The sequence below is a fragment of the Myodes glareolus genome, chromosome 8, assembly GCF_982192425.1.
Source record: "Myodes glareolus chromosome 8, mMyoGla1.1, whole genome shotgun sequence".
Taxonomy (NCBI): Eukaryota; Metazoa; Chordata; class Mammalia; order Rodentia; family Cricetidae; genus Myodes; species Myodes glareolus.
Genome location: NC_142033.1, coordinates 14,017,909 through 14,033,655, shown reverse-complemented (window position 1 = coordinate 14,033,655; position 15,747 = coordinate 14,017,909). Strand labels below are relative to the sequence as shown.

Sequence of the window (15,747 nt, the reverse complement as noted above, 5' to 3'; positions counted from 1 at the left end):
TCCTTCACTTGGAAGTTCTTTGAAATTTGTTTGATGGGTAATCTCAACTGTCAAGTTTGTGTGACCTAGAATCACCTGGGATGACCCTCTGGGTGTGCCTGAGGGAAGTTATTTTAATTAGGTTAGTTGAGGTGAGAAGGCCCACCCCTTGTAGGTGGCACCATTCCCGAGGCTGGGATTCTGGACCATCTAGGAAAGAGATGAAATGTGACTGGCTCTCTCAGGCTCCTTCTGCTGTGATTTCACCATGATGATTGACTGAAACCGCAACTGTGAACCAAAGAAAACCCTTTCTCCCTAAAGTGCTTTGTCAGGGTATGTCAGGGTATGTCAGCACAGCAACAGAAAAGGAAACCAAGTCGTTTAGCCAGAGATCTGCAAATGTGCGCAGTCCACTACTTTATGGTAAAGTTGTATGGGAAAACTTCAGGAGCTATGCCTCTGTACTATTTGTCTTGAAAACACAAACATAGCTCAGTTCCTATGCTGCTGAATTCATCATTTAATATGGGTTCCTGCAGACAGAACACTAATTACAGACAAAAATCTTCCCCGCCTTATATGTCAGGAATGACCAAGATTTAAACTTCTCTCTCTCTCTCTCTCTCTCTCTCTCTCTCTCTCTCTCAGAGAATTCTCTCTGAGAGAAACAGACAGACACACAGGTGACAGTTGGATCCCCGCAGCTAGGGATGACTGTGAGCTGCCTGGTGCTGGGAATGGAGCTTGGACCCTCTACAAGAGCAGCAAGCACTCCTAACCACTGAGCAATCTGTTCAGCCTTTTGAATTTTAATATAATCACCTTAGATTTGTGGCTTGTAAGTTTTGCTTGTACTAGTACTATCGCTCTAATATATGGAAACCTAGACCCACAAACATTAGCAGGACATTTAAAAATCTTGGCTTGCCCCTGGGTCACTTAAATTTTAATCTCAACTCAGAAAATCTTGAATCAGAGAAGAAACTGGAGAACCACCAACTTTCCCATCTCCTGGTTCTCAGTTGTCTCCTATTGAGTTCAACAGAACCAGGACCCTAGATGAGGATCAGCTGGCATTGGTCCAATTTTTGCATCTCTGAAATATATCTTGGCTCAATACCATAGTAGAGGCCACCATCTCTCATCTAGATTATTACAATAACTCAAGACAAGTTTGAGGCATAGAAATGTCATGTGTGAGGGAGGGTAGGCCTTCTGTGATGTGGTCCTCATTTACCATTGCAGCTTCTGTCCTCTCAGGGTAAAGACTTCTTTCTGACCACACTGATCATTTTCAGAACCCTGAGCCCTTCTAACACAGCTCTCTCTGACTATATGCTTTTCTCACTGGGGGACTATCTATCATCCATCAAGTCCAATTCAATGTCGCATACTATGTGAACCTCCAGACAGACCTGGCATTCATTTCTTGTAATACTGTTAATTATTTAGTCTCATTTACATAACAGAGCATTTATTTCCCCCACTTCCCTAATGTTCAGTGTTATTATATTCCATGTCACGGGCTAGACTGGTAGAGCAATCAAATAATGTCTCTGGAGAGTATGGGAGGAGTGATTAAAAATGAAGAAGAGGAGAAAGAAAGAGCCTGGAGTCCCAGGAGCTCAGTTCTATCCTGCAAATATATTTAAGGTGTTCATTCTGCCAAGAAAAATGTCCCTGACATTTAAGAACCATATTTATGAAGCGAGTGACAGAAGGAAAACGCATGACAATTACTGCCTTGGCTGACACACTATTCTGAAACAATGTATCAGTCATACTAACAAAACAAGAGTCCTTCCTTCCTTGTTAACTGAACCAGCAGCACAGCAGCTGACCGAATCATGGACATTTTACGACCATTGGCATCGGTTATGGTTTGAACCTGGCCTCAGACCAGATGTTTGGAACTGAGTTCCTCTATTTGATAGGATTCTATTGCACTACTAGACATCCTGTCAACAAAAAACTTACAATATTGTATAAGGAAATAACTCCTCTCATTGGAATGATTACAAGAGCTAAAACTGGGTACCAAAGACTTCACTACTGGGAAATAATTTGTAATTGTGTGACGCTCATGGCATCCGGTTTTAAGAAGTATTGAACTGCATATACTGACTTGGAAGTTGATCATGACAGAACTTGTACGATCATGAACCTATTTAATATTTTGGAAAAAGACATTCACGTATATAAATACTATATATTTGATCAAAAATGGTTGGAAGAACAATCACCAGAACCAATGATTGTAATATAGAGGAACATGTGAAAGACATCACAAATAAGTAACTTTTTAGCTAAAATGACACACCATGACATGGGAAAGTGAAGGTTCAATGTTATGTGTCTGGAAGGAGGACATACTTTGTCTATTGGGGCCCTCAGATGGGGATAAAGCATTCAAGGTCATTAAAAAAACCAAGTAACAGGAAACATCAGTAACAACACCACTCACAGCCCACGAATTTTCTAACTTGCTGGGTCTAAACTCGGAAGTAGAGCATTTGTCTTGCATGTGAAAATGATACTAATTCCTTGTCAGTTCCTTGATCTTTGAAGCAGACTTTCAGGTGATCCGGTTACATACCTAGGATGACCTTGAATTAGCAAATCTCTACTTCTATCTCCAAAGTGATTGGATTACAGGGATACACTATAAGTCCAAGTCATGTTGTTCTGAGACCTATTTCAGATCCTTCAGGAAGTTACTTAAGCTACTCAACCATGTTTTGGAGGGAGACTGGGATCCTGGGTATTGTTAAGTAGGTTGAGCATAGTTAGATCCTATCTGAAACAAACTGAGAACTCAAACACACACATGAAAACAAAAAAATCTTAAGAACTAAAAGTTAGCAATGATTCCTAAGTGATATTTTGATTGTGTGAAATACACACATGATTACTTGTAGCTCCATATCTCCAAGCACGCTGCACATACAAACTCCTCATATCCGTAGGTTACCCATGGTATGGAGAGAAAGACCAGGAACCAGATGCAAGCTATCCTAATGCTCAACCCCTGAGCTGAACCATCAAGTCTGAAAAGTCCACATCCTTTTCACAGTGGGTGAGGCTGGGGACAGAACCCCAGGGCCTCATACATGCCGAGCAAGCACCCACCACTGAGATACAGCCCAGTTCGTGTTAATCAACCCATTTGCCTTTGTTCATTTTTGTAAGCTGGTGTGTTTACAGAGAGTTCTACTCTACAGCCGAGGCTCAATGGAAGCCAATATGCAGCCCACCTTTTATATTTACGTGCTTCAGGTTTGAGGGTGTTGGGCTAAGAGGTGTGCGCTGATGCACACAGATCTGGGATTTGCTACTCAGTCCAGACTAGTGGTTACACATGTTCTTTAGATCAGGTTTGTTCAAACTTGCAATCCTCCTGCCTCATGTTCTTATGTCATCAGACATGGCTCAAAATCGGTGTCTTAAATTTTTTCATATGAGGAGACAAGCAAGAATATTTTGTGTGTCACCTTGGACTATGTGCGAGCCTTAGAAACAACCTGGAGATCTGGACTGGGTGTTTTCCTTTTTGGTCACCATGTGGACATGTGTGAACCAGCTTCTCAGAGCACGGTCTCCAAAAGGCCAGACAGTGACCACACCCAAGGAGTCAGCTTCTCCTCCTCTGGGGCTTTCTGTTGCTGCTGAGACAGCATCCCTTGTGTTACTGTCTCCTCTAAAACAGCCTGTGTAGTAAGAACGTCCATGCACTTCTGCTCCTCCTGCCTCTACCTTCCATGTGATGGGAATAGAGGGATGGATCTAGCGCAGCCTCCACTACGGATCTGGATGACCTTAGAAACCATACCTCCCATTTCAATCAGCTTCCAGTATCAAGGGTGCTTTCTGCACACAAACTTCCCCTTAACAGAGAATAGAATGAAATTCCATGGAAAATTGTTTCCGTGGTGGTCCGCACATCTACCCTTGGCATTCAGGGTGGGCAGCATCAGGACAGAATTCAGGCTAGCCTCAGCTACATAGCTGACTGCAGGCGGGGTGAGTCTACATCAGACCCTGAAAATTAATGGAAGGTGTATGGAAGGGAGACCAGGACATATCCCCTTAAGTAATGGCCCAGAGTCTCCGTGCTCTGGACCCAGGGCCTCACACCAAAGCTGGGTCTAGATGAGAACCAGAGGTTGGAGGATGTCACTCCATGCAGGTAAATGCCATGTCCCTGCTGTAAGTCCCCACATTATCTTTCACTGGGCAGCATATGAAGACCGAGTCCCGTGTATGAGTGTGTCAGAAAGGATCTGCTTATAGGGGGCATGTCCTCTGCAGAGAAATAGCTCAGAAGAGCAGTTGCTGCTCACTAAATAGGTCCAGTCTGTGTTCTCTGTCATAAGAGAATGTTGCTCTGTGAGGTCAGAGCGCTGGAGGGAAAATATAAAACGTGGAGCAGGAGGAGACAGCTCATGACCACTGTGCACCTTGGCCTGTGATACTCAGCTGAAAATAGGATCAGGTCAGGTCAGGTTTCCTGCAAGTGTCAACTGCTATCGTGGAAATCACTTCTGTTCATGTTTTTAATTTTTTTTCAGAGAGATCTTACAATTGTTTTGCAGAAGATACAGTAAAAATGATACTAAAGAAGGCTATATTGTAATAAACACAACAATGAGGAAATAAATGAGTATGAGCAAAATCTTTTATTCTTACTATATTAGGTTCACAAAAAAGTATAGTTGATTACTTGGGGGATTTTTATAATAATATATATATTATAATCGAAGCATTAAAATACAGACATTAGGTCCCATGAGTGCCTTAGGATAGTTGAAGGACTTGCTTTGCATTGTAGTCATTTATTGACCATTCAGCAGCCCTGGTCAGGAACCCAGAAGAATGTGACCCCATGTGGCATGAAGGCCGGACATGGTGGTCCATGTTGGTGGCATCAGCACTTAGGAGGTAGAGGCACATCAACAAGAGAAACAAGGCTTCAAGGAGACAAGGAGAAGACAGAGAACGATTGGCCCTGAAGGGCACTTGCTTCTCTCCCAGAGGAGACAATTTGGCTCCTATTCTCAGGCAACTCACAACTGTCTGTCACTCCAACCCTGGGGATCCGATGTCTCTGGTACCCTAAGCTTTTGGCACTTGCACTAGTATTACTTACACACACACACACACACAGTTGAAATGAATGAAAATTGTATGAAAATCTAAGATTAACAGGTTCCCTGGAATATATTATGAGAAAAGACACACAGAAGAATACTATAACCTAAGGCAAATTCCTTTTGCTCTGTACCGTCTTTCCGTCAGCTACGTTTGATGTACACGCAGTGCTCCAGTCCTGAGTTTTAGATTTCAATTGTTTGTAGTTTCTCCAAACCTTCATTAGAGGGTGTTTCTCCACTACTTACCCCAGAGTAACAATTCTGTGCACAGCAATCGCCCAACAGACACACAAGATATCCATGACACAGTCAAGAAGGCTCTGTCAGTTTTCCATCCAGAGCCTGCCAGCAGTTGGATCTCTGAATAAATTGGGTTGAGTCTACCATGATACAATTTGCAGCTTTTCTGGGTCTGATGAAGAAACTTGACCAACTCTGTCTCAGCAAAGTACAAAAAAGGTTCGGCAGCTGAAATCTAATAAGGGACACAAAGCAGCATGGAAGCACCTTCATTTCTCAGTAGCCCAAACTCACCCATCTCCAGCCTCTCTACATGAATGATCTCATTTTGTAAAGTCTGCATGAATTAGTTGTGCACAACAACCAATGAACAGACACAAGATAGATACAACTAATGACTGGGGCAAAGAACAAGAGGTGACATTTTCCTCTTCACTGCAAACAGAATCTTTTCTGCTTGACTTCCACACAGTGTCCATGACATGTTGAACAGATTCTTGAGGCAAGAATGACCTTCTTGGGCTAATGGCTCTGATTATATCCATAAACTCAGAACAAAGTTGATGAAATTGTTCTCTGAAGACAAAACCCCGGCATGAGAGTACTCCAGAGAGGTGGGGGTACTGCTCCAGAATCATCTTTTTGCAGTTTCCTGTGTAGTCCAGAATTCAGGACATGCTTGGAGATTCTTTTGTCACAGAAATTGATGCCAATGAATTAGGAACATTGGCTGAGGGCAGCTGCATAGGAAGACACTGATCTGAGAGTTTGTCATCCCACACTCTAGGAAATCCAAAGTCTGCAGAGTTCTGGCAACATTAGCTATCAACCTATGAAGAAGCCTTGAAAGTAATGGGAACAGAACAGCAACCATGTCCAGATATTTTAGTAGCCAGAGTCTCCGACACTGGGAGAACTGATCCAGGTGGGCACTCTAACCCCTGCTGGAAGTGACAGAGGAGGTCTTCAAGGAATCTTCAGGTTCCTAGGCAGAGACCACGGGGTTAGTTTTGGAGATGGATTTGGAGAGCACATTTGGTGGGATTTACACAGAGGTCCCAAGGTCAGTTGCATCAAATGACGGAAGTAAATATCTGTGGTGCTGCCTGTTGGATTTTGTCCACTCACGTCACACCCCCAGCAGCCACGATTGCTGTGGGATGGCTCAGTGCACACTCCACAGCACCATTTCTCAATGCCGCCAGGAAATCCAGGGCAGCATTTCAGCAAATCTCTGGCAGATCTCACTGCCCTCTGCATCCTGTCACCATCTCCATGCTGATTCCCAGATTGCACCTTGACTCTGACTGTCAGCCTTGCTGTCAACCATCTCCGATCTGCTCATGGCACACTTGGGCTCAAAACATTTCCCACATGGGAAATTGGAGGCAGTGAGGTGGCTGTTCACACAATCTAAGCACAGACCACCCGGGGAACTATACAGGTATTCTGTTTCTGTCTTTTTGTGCCATCTTCTCTTTTCCATCCCCATTATCTTAGACAGGATTCTAACAGGGAATGTACAACTCACCCACACTAGATCTGGCCCACCCACCTGACTTGTGACCTAGTACTTCTAGACACATGTCCAACCTTAGTTTAGGCTTCTGTTTCATGAGTGGCCCTGGGAGAGCCTATTCCCTTAACAAGGAAACAAGACCATGCTTAGGTATTCAGATGACTCCCTCGCTATTCATCCCACAGTGACGGACAGAAATAATGTGCCCACGAGTCTATAAAGTGACGGACAGAAATAATGTGCCCACTGGTCTGTAAAGTGACGGACAGAAATAATGTGCCCACTAGTCTGTAAAGTAAAAGAGAAAGGATTGCTCTGGTCCTGCCACTTTTCCCCCTTGCTTAGCTGCACAGCTGTAGAATGTGGCCCTTTACCAACAGAGATAGCCTCCATGTAGAGATGCTGAGGTCTGGGGAGTTTGGAGACCCGAGAAATGAACATGATGTCATGCCTCCTTCTATCTGCTACATATCTAATGTGTACCCTGTAGTCATCCTCTGTGAGAGAAAGAGAATTTATTAAGATTTTACATCTCACCCAAAATGTCACAAATTGTGCTATGGGAGACTGAGTTCAACTCATTCCGACTTCCAATGCAAGGATGTGCTCTGCCAGAAACTCTCAGAACCCTCCTGATAATATCAAAGGACAACAAGGAGAGAATCCACATCCTCCCCAGGTCCATTCCAAAAAGTATGTTTTTCGAAGACTCTGATGCATTCCTTAATGTAGGTTCACTACTGCCTTCAATTTTGAAACATCTATAGATTCTGGAAGAAGTATCATACAGGGCAGGAATAGTGGTGAGACTAATTAGTGAGCAGCCATCACATCACCATCATGTCCAGCTCATGTGCTCCAGAAGTCATGGTACAGATTCTGAAAATCAAGTACTTGAAGGTTCTATGTCCTGTAGGTAAAACAAAGTATCAGTAGACCCAAAAACAAAAAAGACCCCAATTTAGTCAGCTTCTTTGGACATTTCTCATGTCAGGTCTTACTTTCTCCCATCTGGTCTTGGTAGTGTTTGTTTTTTTTCCCAGTGTTGAGTCTCCAACAACCTCACGGTCCCAGGCAATGCACAGCCTATATTTGTATTAATACAGATATGTATGTTACCTTTAAAAGTTTATGTATTTTCAGAACAAGGGGATCCTACACCAACAACAATGGCCCAGATGATTGAGCATCCAAGACAGCTCCAAGGCAACTGAGGCGGCAACTGACTGAGATGATCCAGTCTCAGAAAACACACATTCCAAGCCTTAAGAATTATCCTAATTTTCTCTGGGTCCCTCAACAACTGCCAGCACCCCAACCAGCTGAAGTATTCTACAGAACTACACCCATACTCCCCAAAATAAATTATGAATGTTTATCATTTAGATGGGTTGGTTACACGTTATTATTAGTAATGTTCAAGACGAAAGTTAAACGTAAGAATTAGATTTAGGAATCTCCTTCTAAAAAGAAAAAGGGGATATAGTAATCACAAGATAAAAGGGTAGATTATTTAATCTACTTTCATCCAAAAACAACTATTAATCTTATATTTTACATTGGCATAAATTTTGCTTTATTGTTACAAATTTAATGTTTTTTTCACATTTTATTTTATTTATTTTTTTAAATTTTATTAAATTATAAAAGTTTCCATTTCCGCCCCTCCTCCCAACACCCTCCCACTCCCCCCACTCCCTCTCCTCCTCCCTCTCCATCCCTAAGAGCAGTCAGGGTTTCCTGCCCTGTGGGAAGTTCTACAAATTTAATGTTAATTTTGTTAAACTGTATGTATATTTTTACTCTTGTTTAAGGTATTATGCTTATGCAGCTCATTTAAAATGTATTATAAATTAAGAAATACAGATTAACAGTCATCTATAATAGTCAAAGTTATAGTATTTTAGAGATGTCTTTAAGCTCATTTAGAGGTATTTCAGAAAGAAAAGTAATCTTCAGACATTTCAAAGGCCTACAGAATATGGTATTTAATATATTTAATAATCTAAACCTTTTTACGATAGTGAGATACATTGATTCCTGTCAACACCAATCTACTTTAAAGAAGATGATCAGCATTGAAAACTCCATATGGAGCTTACTTTGTGGCAAAAGTTAAGTTACTGGGCAAAGAAACTGCACTCTTCTCATTTGCTGAAAGTCACTGTCCAAACTGGCCCAGTAGGACACAGGAAAGGTGACTGCAGAACTTTGACCAGACAAGGTAGGACAGTCCTTCAAAACTCTGCTTCATAGAAAACTTTCAGATATTCTAGTTAGATGCCCAATGTTGCAGAAGAACTTTGGGTACTGTCTAGGTAGCCTGAGGTCCCTAGCATAAGGTAACATTTCACTCTTCTGGGGTCTTTGATAGAGTTGAAGACTAGATAGCCCTGGTTATAGTTTTTCTCAGTTATGATAAAAGATAAATTAGATGAGAAACTTTAGACTCACCAAAATAGGATGGATAACAGTACTTTCTCTAATTTTGCAAAACACAAAATTGATTGGATATTGTTACCACAGTTCTTAATAACTGTTTCTGTTGTATATAATTTTTACTAAGGTACGGTTAAAGCCTTCCTTTTTAATTAGACAAAAAGGGTGAAATGGTGTGAATTATGCCCATAGTTAATAAAAGTTGATTGGTCGATAGCTGAGCAGAAAGAGATTGAGTGCAAGAGCCAGACTAAGAATTCTGGGAAGAGAAAGGGCAGAGTCAGAGAGTCACCACAAACAGAAGAACAGGATGACAATGCTGTACCAAATATGCTCTCCAATGCCATTTCCAAAACTCACCTCTTGGTCTCTGCCTAGGAACATCAAGACTCCTTTGAAAACATCCTTCACCCCCTCCCCCCATAAGATTTAGAATGCCCACCTGGATCAGTTTGCTCAATGTCAGAGCCTCTGGCAACTGAAATATCTGGATATACTTGGTGTCAAATTCCGTTTACTTCTTGGGACTCTTCAAAGGTTGTTAGCTAGTATTGCAGGTACTCTCCAAACACTGGATTGTCTGGGATGACAGACTCTCAGATCAGTGTCCTCATACCTCACTTAACCAATGTCCCCAACTTATTAGCATCAATTTCTATGATAATAGAATCTCCAGGCCAAGTCCTGAGTGAAGATTTGGACCACACAGGGAACCTGAAAAAGATGATTCTGGAGCAGTAACCTGTTCCTTTGGAATGCTATCATTGCCAGGGTTTTGTCTACAGAAAACAAAGTAATCACCTTTATTCAGAGTTCATGGGTACAGTCAGGTCCATAAGGCAGCCCAAGGTGGTCATCTTTGCATAAAGAGTCTGCCCAACATGTCGGGTACATTGTCCGTATGACAAGAAGATCAGATTCTGTTTCTGTTTGCAGTAAAGACAAAAATGTCACTTCATGTCCTTTGCCCCTGGTCATTAGTCGTATCCATCCTGTGTCTGTTCAGTGGTTGTTGTGTACAACTGTTGCATCCAGACTTTATAAAATGAGATACCTTTCATTTAGGAATGCTGGAGATGGGTAAGCTTGGGTAACTGAGAAATGATCACATTGGCATGCTTCTTTGTGTTCATTTCTGGATTTCCAATGCTGAACCCTTTTTCTCCTTTGCTGAGACAGAGTTGGTCAAGTTTCTTCATTTGACCCAGAAAAGTTGCAAATTGTATCATGGAAGACTCAACCTTATTTATTCTCAGAGGTCCAACTCCTGGACATCCTCTGGATGGAAAACTCGCAGAATCTTCTTGAAAGTCTACATGCACAGTTACAAAAACTTCATCCTTTTACATTCAAACTGGAAATATTCTTTTTGTTTATTTTTTTGAGACAGGGTTTCTCTGTAGCTTTAGAGCCTGTTCTGGAAGTAGCTCTTGTAGACCAGGCTGGCCTTGAACTAACAGAGGCCTGCCTCTGCCTCCCAAGTGCTGGGATTAAAGACATGTGACACCACCGCCCGGTGGAAATATTCTTTTGTCCCAGGCCCAACTCAAGAAGTCTTGTTCTTGCAGATGTATCCCTGGCAGAGGTCAGTTACCACCATCCTTTCGTCTCCTTTTCAGTTTCCGGTTCAGGCTTCTCTACTTCCTTCTTTGTTCTTTTTGTTTTTTTGTTTTTTGAGACAGGCTTTGGAGGCTGTGACTTTGGAGCCTGTCCTGGAACTAGCTCTTGTAGACTGGGCTGGTCTCAAACTCAGAGATCTACCTGCCTCTGCCTCCCGAGTGCTGGGATTAAAGGCATGTGCCGCCGCCGCTGCCCAGCTCTACTTGCTTCTTACTCCTTGTTTTTGCTGAGCAGCCATCTTCCTCTGTTGCAGCCATAACTCATGGTGCTCATTCTGCAAATGGAGTACTCCAAGTTGCCACCTCCTGTGGGTAAAACAGGTGAAGAGTCAGTAGACAAAACAAGAGCCCAACTTAGTCAGCTCCTTTCCACATCTCTAATGTCAGTTCTTACTTTCTCCCATCCGGACCTTAGCAGTGTTTGTGTTATTCCAATATGAAGTGTCCAACAAAGACCTCATGATCCCAGGCAATGGCTCTTTCTGAGCTGCATCCATGGCTCTGTCTCACTTCCCTCCATTCAGTTTCTCTAGACCTGGTACTACTAGTGCCCGTGGGGAGACAGGGACAGGCTCCTGCCACTGCGCCCACATCTTCTCTATTCCTCCCCACACCCAACGGTCCTTTTCTATCAGATATCAATAGCAGCAAGGCTTCTTCAGTCTTCCAAGCTGATGCTACCAAGGCCTCGGATCTACCTATAACTCTTCAGGGTCTCAAACCCAGATTCTCTCTCCCCTGTGTCCCAGAATCCTCCATTTGACTCTACCTGGGTCTTGCCCACTTTGGGTTAATATTTGGTGTCAGTAGGATATCTACCCAATCCAGAACAACCTGGAAGATTTCCTTGTGGTGCTTGTTCTTCGGGGCCCACACAGGGACATAGGAGAATGGCCAGACTGTGACCATAGTCTTCATAATCTTAGTGAGCATGCCAGTGAAGACCTCCTGGAATAGTTGTGGGAAGAGCTCCATGGACCATGGACAGTTCCTCCAGAGCAGAGATAACCTTGTCCTCATCCTTCAGTACCTCCGTCTTTGCAGCTCCAGGAGCTTTGGTAGACTCCTTATACTCATCAGGATGGATCCTGGGAAAACTTCCAAAAAAGACAGCCAGGAAATGTTAATTCGTACAAACACAATCAACATCCCGGAAGTTATCACTGAAGGGTACAAACTGATTAAGTTACAAGAATGTAGTGAGGAGCTGCGGGCAGGCCTGCTTTTCGCCTCACCCGGCTCCCGCACGGCTAGCTTAGTCCCAGAAATAACAACACACAAATTGTATTCATTTAAGCACTGCCTGGCCCATTATCTCTAGAGAGTTAGTTACTGACTAACTCTCATATCTTGATATTAACCCATTTCTAATAATCTGTAGCACAACGAGGTGGTGGCTTACCGGAAAAGATTCAGCATGTCTGACCTGGTGGCTGGCTCCATGGCGTCTGCCTCATTGCTCTCTTCCCAGCATTCTATTCTGTTTACTCCGCCTACCTAATTTTCTGTCCTATCAAGGGGCCAAGGCAGTCTCTTTATTGACCAATGAAAATAACACAATAGACAGATAACCCTCCTCCATCACAAGAAAGCAAATCCCAGAGAACATAAACAACAATGAGTACCCTAAGAGAGACATACATGGATCTAATCCACATGGGAATTAGAAAAAGATCTCCTGAGTAAATTGGAAGTATGGGGACCATGACAGAGGGTTGAAGTGGAGGGAAGAGGAAAGGAGGGAGCAAAGAATATATAGCTCAATAAATGTATAGCTCAATGAAATCAATTTAAAAAAGAAAAAAGGCAAATCCTTTCAGACTCAGTGACTCTGGCCTCTCATCCCAGTGTGTGGTGGGTGCAGAGTCAGAAGATGAATAGTTCGAGACCAGTTGTAGTACTGGAAAAGTAAAACATAAGAACAAAAGCTCACCAGCAAACAAAAACAAATGCCCTAGCCTAGATGCACATGCCTTTCATCCCATTACTTAGGAAGTAGACACTGGTGGGTTTCTATAATTTACATCCTGTTCCACATTGCAAGTTCCAGGTCACTAAGAGCCACATGGTAAGACTATTTAACACACACACACACACACACACACACACAGTCACAGTTAGGATTCCTATTGCTGCTATTAAACACAACCAGAAGCAAATTCAGGAGGAAAGGTTTTCTTTGGTTTACAGTTCCGCATGGTGGTCCACCATTAATGGAAGTGAGGACAGGAAATCAAACAGGTAGCAACCTGGAGCCAGGAGCTGATGCAGAGTCCATGGAGGGTGCTGCTTACTGGCTTGTTCCCCACGCTTACTCAGCCTGCTTTCTACAGAAGCCAGGACCACCTGCCCAGGCATGGCATCACCCACAATGGGCTGGGCCCCACCCGTCACTGGCTAAGGAGATGTCCTACAGGCTTGCCAACAGGAGGAGCTTATGCAGGCATTTTCTCAACTGAGACTTCCTCCTCTCAGATAACTGTAGCTTGTGTCAAGTTGACATAAAATTACCCAGCACAGTTGACCCCTTGCCAACTTGACACAGAATGCTTTTTAAGATTATAACCTTTCATTTTTTGGGTGTGTGTGTGTGGGGGGGGTCGCTGTTGTGGGAATTCATCCAAGATCTCAGATTACTACATCTCACAAACACAAACCATGGCTAACTTTAAAAGCCCCACAGCCTTTGCAAATGCAAACTCATTAGAGGTTCACCTTTTAGTAGTATCAGCTCTCTTTTCTTCCTGTTCGTTGCTTTGTACAACCTCGATATGAGGTCTTTCACCTTTTCTCCTTATGTCTTGTGCTATCTTGTGTGGCTGTCATCTCTTGGAGACCTATTCTCTGAAGAAAATAACGATAGGGGGCAGGTCTGGGAAGGATAGAGTTGTGTGTGTGGGGAGCTCGAGGTATTGGGGGAGGGGGGAGGGAAAACATGCTTGGTGTATTGTCTGAGCGAAGAGTGAAGATCAGTTTTTTTTGTTTTCTTTTGTCTTGTCTTTAAGACAGGGTTTCTTTGTGTAGCCCTGGCTGTCCTGGAACTCACTTTATATACCAGGCTAGCTTGAATTCACTGAGATCTGTCAGCCTATACCCCCCAAGAACTGGGATTAAAAGTGTACTCCACCACTGTCTGGGAAGCATTTTCTGTTTAGATTTGGTGTGTTATGTTTGAGACAAAGCTTGACAGCCCAGGCTGGCCTTCTACTCACTGTGTAGTCAAGAGTGGCCTTGAACTCCCATCCTGCTGCCTGGATCTCACCAGTGCTGGTCCTCCAGGTGAGAGCCTGAAATTCGGTGCCACTGAGGTTCTCTGTGAAAATATTTTAAATTGTCTAACATTAGATCAGCGGGTTGAGGTGGAGTTCAGAAAGGAGGAAGTAAACTCCACAATGCTTCTTTCCAACACAGAGCAGAGTTTGTGCCTCTTAAAACCATCATTTTCTATAGTTTTGCTCACCCTGTTTGCTAATTCAGTTTTTCTAATTGACATTCTCTTTTTACTCTATTTCTTTGAATCCTGACTGCCGTTTGCCCTCCTTCCTCTCCCCCAGCCCTCACCTCCCCTCTGACCCCATCCACCTCTAAGAACTGGAAGAGACAACGGAAACGGAGGAGCAACTCAGGGAAAGCTAGTGCAATGGAAACTTCCAGAAATGCACGAGGGAGACCCTAGCGAAGACTGCTCCTAGCAACAGGGATAAGGGATACAGAGCCTGAACTGGCCATCTCCTGGAGCCGGACAAGACTTCCAGTGGAGGCCTTGGAACAGCAACCCAGCCACAAAATCTTTGACTTACAATCTGTCCTGCCTACAAGATGTGCTGGGGTAGAGGCGACTTGGAAACTGTAGGGGTTCCCAAACAAACAGCTTGAGACCCATGCTATGGAAGGGAGTGCACCCCTGAAACTGCCTGGAATGCCAGCCCCCCCTCAAAGAAACAATGAAAGAAAGAAATTCAATTCAATGAAATGATTCCTAATGGTATTCTGATATATTCATGGATTGGTGACTAGCCCAACTGTCAGAGAGGCTTCAATAAGCAACAGATGCAGAGACCAAAAGCCAAACATTAGGCAGAACTGAAGGAATCCTCCAGAAGAGGAGGAAGGATTGGAGGAGCCTGAGGGGTTAAAACCACCCTAAGAAAACCCACAGAATCAACTAATGTGGCCTCACGGGGCTCACAGAGACTGGAGACAATCAGTTAAGACTGTATGACTGACCAAGGCCCTCTGCATACATGTGACAGCTGCGTAGCTTGGTGTTCCTGTGGGACTCCAAGCAGTGGGAACAGGGAGTGTCTTTGTTTTCAGAACCCTTTTCCTCATACTGAGTTGTCTCTTCAAGCCTTAAGAAAAGGGGAGGTACCTAATCTTATTGCAACTCAATATGCTGTATTTGGTTGACATCTCTGGGAGGCCTGCTCTTTTCTGGAGAGAAATGAAGAATATTTTCAATAAAATATCCTGTCTCTCATAGAATCCAAAATCTCTTTTTTAAAAGTTCAAATTATCAACTGTGGGCTCCTGTAAAAATCGAAATTTAATTAAATGCTTTCTCACTCAAGAGTACAGGACAGGTGCGCAGTCACAATTAAACCAAAACAAAACCCAACTCCAACAGCGAAAATAGCTCGATGGCCAATATCTGGATCCACTCACTAGCTTCTAGGACTTGGGATGCTTCTAAGCTCTGCCGTCTGCAGCACACAGTTTCTCTTGTAGTCTCAGGCCAGTTGCATTCCGCTGCTGCTCTTCCCGTGGTCCTGGCATCTCCAAAATGCTGGGTCTCCTG

At 43.4% G+C, this 15,747-nt stretch overlaps 1 long non-coding RNA gene across 1 annotated transcript; it reads left to right on the top strand.

Annotated features, from left to right (window-relative positions):
* Positions 1 to 3,925: 3,925 nt before the first annotated feature.
* On the top strand, positions 3,926 to 15,428 carry LOC125394922 (uncharacterized). Its single transcript, XR_007230367.3, has 3 exons — positions 3,926 to 4,168; positions 8,035 to 9,115; positions 14,504 to 15,428. It is a non-coding gene; the product is annotated as an uncharacterized LOC125394922 (long non-coding RNA).
* The last annotated feature ends 319 nt before the right edge of the window (positions 15,429 to 15,747 follow it).